The sequence below is a fragment of the Cervus canadensis genome, chromosome 20 (genome assembly GCF_019320065.1).
Source record: "Cervus canadensis isolate Bull #8, Minnesota chromosome 20, ASM1932006v1, whole genome shotgun sequence".
NCBI classification, from domain to species: domain Eukaryota; kingdom Metazoa; phylum Chordata; class Mammalia; order Artiodactyla; family Cervidae; genus Cervus; species Cervus canadensis.
Window position 1 is genome coordinate 47,122,224 of NC_057405.1, and position 4,346 is coordinate 47,126,569.

At 41.5% G+C, this 4,346-nt stretch overlaps 1 pseudogene; it reads left to right on the plus strand.

The window, feature by feature from the left end:
- Window positions 1–288: 288 nt before the first annotated feature.
- Window positions 289–3,823, plus strand: LOC122422723 (annotated as a pseudogene).
- The last annotated feature ends 523 nt before the right edge of the window (window positions 3,824–4,346 follow it).

The window sequence follows — 4,346 nt, forward strand, 5'->3', positions numbered from 1 at the left end:
TAAAACTCAAAGATCCTCGAAAGAGAACTTAAGAATCTTAAGTCAGGTAAAACTCCAAAAGGCTCTTTGAAAGCATTAAGCTGCAGAAGAGTATGCTGATAACAAGTGAGAAACGGGGACAACCAGAAGCACATAAGAGATTAAAATGTCAGTTACAGGAACAAAAGACTTCACAAAGGATTAAATTAAGATATAAAGAGCAGAGGGATTTGTGCAGCTCAGATTATTGGTGAAAGTTATGAAAGTTTTCTTCACTAATTTGTCAACCTGAATGTCATTTAGACTGTTATGGGTAAATTGGATACTAATAATCACTGTTTGAGCTTTTAGCTCAGATATTCAATTACTTCTGCATCAGTAAATACCAAGGAAGCTCTCGCTTTCCATTCCTTTGTTGGTCTGGAAAGAGGTTGGCAATTGGGTAAACTTTCTTTAGTTGTTATTTTGTATGCTTAATATTTACACAAAAATTGGTCAAAGATAGTACCAGAAAAGTCCAAATCAAACTGAATTTTGGGAGCTACAGAGTAATAAAAAATAGTCACTCTTTGATGCAATTAATATTTATAGAGAACTTACTCTATGCTAATCGTAATTACTGGGCGACCATGGTTCATGCCTTCATTGATCTAACAGTCTAGTTTTAGGGAAGCAACAACAAAGATAAATATCAGACTGCAACTATGGCAAGGACGATGATGATGAGTTTAGCACATTTGAAATTGGCCTCCTCATGTGCTGAGAAGGCTTCCCTAAGGACACAATTTTCATTCTTGAATCTTCTGAAAGATGTTGTTTAATCACTATGTCTGACTCTTTGCAACCCCATGGACTATAGCTTTCCAGGCTCCTCTGTCCACGAGATTTCCCAGTCAAGGATACTGGAGTGGGTTGCCATTTCCTTTTCCAGGGGATCTTTCTGAGCCAGGGATCGAAACTGCATCCCCTGCATTTCCTGCGTTGGAAGGTGGATTCTTTACCATTGAGCCACCTGGGAAGTCCTCTGAAAGAGGAGTAGGTTTTAACTAGAAAAAAAAAAAAAACGGGAAGAGTTCCCCCAACAGAGGCATAATATTTGCAAAGCTTTCTTGAGTCAACTAGAAGCAAAATGAAGGTGTGAAACTTAAAGGAGTGAGTCAGAGAGACCAAGAGGTGGGGAGCTAGGAATAGGAAAAGTTTAGAGAATAGGTTGGGATTAGACAATGCAGGGGCCATCTTTTGAGCTCCACATGGATGCTACTGGCTGATGTTATTTAAATTTGGATTTAAAGTAATTAAAACTAATGAGAATTAAGAATTGAATTCCTCAGTTGAACTTGCTATATTTCAGGTCTCAATTGCCCTTTTGCAGCTAGTAGACACCATATTGGAGAGTTCAGGGAACATTTCCATTATTGCAGAAAGTTCTACTGGATAGCACTGTGTTAGATTTAGCTTTACCTTAAGAGCAATAGGAAGTCACAGACAGATTTTCTTTAAAGTTGAAGAGTGGAGTGATGTGACCAGAAGGCACATTTTGAAAAGAACTTGATAATTATAGAATGGAGGCAAGTTTGGCTGGGGAAAAGCGAATTGTATTTAAGTAGGCAATTTAAAGGGCTTCCCTGGTGGCTCAGAGGTAAAGAATCCACCTGCAATGAAGGGGCTGCAGGAGATGTGGGTTTGATCCCTGGGTCAGGAAGATGCCCTGGAGAAGAAAGTATAAATACAGTAAAGGACCTTCCTTTGCCAAAATTTGTGGCTTCAAAGGATGAACAGGAATGTCATCATGCAACCTCATATTCTTCAGATTCTGAAAATCAAGGGTCTTACGCTGGTATAACCCCCCTACCACCTGGCAGGGGGCAAGTGAAAAAGGAGTCCACAAACCATGATACTGTCCAGCCTCATGCATCTGTAGATCAGCAGGAACCTGCGTTCCCAGTAGTTTCACTACAGCAGTCTCCACCAACTTCTCCAAACACATAGAGGAAGCAAAACCGTCATCCCAGTGGAGGAAACAGTGAGAGGCCTCTTGCAGAACCTGGGCCATTCTGGTCTCCCTTTGGTAAAGCACAATCAGGTTCTTCTGCTGGTGATACAGTGTGGTTAGGACATTCTCCACTTCCACCTCAAGAAAACTGGGTCAGTTTTGCAGATATTCCACCAACCAGTACTCTTTTAACCATGCATCCTGCTTCTGTCCAGGACCAGACAACAGTACGAACTGTAGCCTCAGCTACAACTGCCAATGAAATTCGGAGACAATCCAGTAGTTATGACGATCCTTGGGAAATAACAGATGAACAAAGACAGTACTATGTAAATCAGTTTAAAACCATTCAGCCTGATCTAAACAGATTTATTCCTGTTTAGCTGCAGGATCTACAGCTAAAGAGTTTTTTTGCAAAATTGAAACTTCCTATTCTTGAACTTTCTCATATTTGGAGACTCTTAGATTTTGATAAAGATGGAGCCTTGACACTAGTTGAGTTTTGTGCTGCATGTCATCTGATAGTTGCTAGGAAGAATGGCTATGACTTACAGAAAAAGCTCCCTGAAAGCTTAATGCCCAAACTGATTGATTTGGAAGATTCAGCAGACGTTTGTGATCAGCCAGGTGAGGTAGGTTATTCAGGCTGTCCTGCAGAAGCTCCTCCAAGCAAATCTCTGTCAATGCCATCACTAAACCAGAGTTGGCCCCAGCTGATCAGAGCAGTGAGCAGTGGGAGACATTTAGTGAATGCTCTTCAAGCTCACAAACTCTGACCCAATTTGATTCTAACACTGCACCAGCTGATCCTGATACCGCTATTGTTCGTCCAGTTCCCATTCGTATGACTCCAAGCAAAATCCACATGCAGGAAATGGAACTTAGAAGAACTGGTAGTGATCGTACTAATCCTACTAAGCCCGTTGCTTGTGAAAACATCTGACCTTTCAGAAGAAAATAAGATAAATTCATCAGTGAAATTTGCTTCTGGAAATACTGTAGCAGATGGTTACAGTACTTCAGACTCTTTTACTTCAGATCCAGAACAGATTGGAAACAATGTAACTCATCCAAGGTCTCATTCAGGAACCTCGCCTGAAAACACTGCACCACCATCTCCACCTCCAAGGCCTCAGCCTTCTCATTCTAGATCATCATCTTTAGGTATGAATCAGACCTTTTCCATCACAAGACAGCAACAGGCTGGAGCTGTTGCCCAACCTCCTGCAGTGCCTTCGAGACCACAGCCCTCACAGGCTCCTCATCCTGTTGTGCATCGGCCAGTGGATGCCAATGGCCTCATAACTCACACTCCTACTCACCTCAGCAGATACCAGAACAACCAAATTTTGCAGATTTCAGCCAATTGAAAATATTTGCTGCAAATGAAGAACAGATGATGAAGCCGAGAAACATCCAGAGGCCTTACTGTTTGAAAAAGCTTCTGATCCCGCAAGTTTTCTTTGAGTTGCCAAAACAGATAGTAAAATTAAAGAAAAGACAGCTGCTAGTGCTCCCACCAATATGAGCAAAGGCACGACACCTGTTGCTCCACCACCTAAACCTGTTTGAAGGAGATTAAAATCAGAAGATGAATTAAGGCCAGAAGCTGATGACCATGCGCAGAAGACAGGTGTCCTAGCTGCTATTCTTGCATCACAATCTTCTATCCCTTGCTCTGTTGGGAAAGATAAGAAAGCTATTCAAGTATCAATTAGACGCAATAACGAAACCAACACAGTTTTGGCCAGATTGAATAGTGAATTGCAGCAACAGTTAAAGTATGGTCCTGAAGAGAGCATTTCCCTGGACGTTCAACTGCAACAGCTTTGACCATTCTCTCACGTATAAGCCAGTTGCCATTAACTGTGAGCATACCCATTTTTAAGCGGTTTTGGGTTCAAAGCCAATTTGGAGATCCAGACATTCAGCTCACTGCTTAATTCAACATTAAATTTTATGATTCTGTTTTGTCCTATATATTCACCATTGTATTTAAGTATCTTTTATTTTGTTAATTTCAACAATAAAAGGGTCAGGATGACTTAAAAAAAAAAGAGCTACCCACTCCAGTATTCTTGCCTGGAGAATCCCATGGTCAGAGGAGCTTGGTTGGCTACAGTCCATAGGGTTGCAAAGAGTCAGACAGGACTGAAGTGACTGAGCATTCATGCACATAGGTAATTTAAAAAGCTATGTAGGGACTTCGCTGGTGGTACAGCGGCTAGGACTTTGAGCTCCCACTGTAGAGGGCTCATGTTAAATCCCTGGTCTGGGAACTATATCCAACATGCCACAGTGAAAGATTCCACATGTGGCATCGAAGATCAAAGATCCCATGTGCTGCAACTAAGACATGGCTCGCCAAATAATT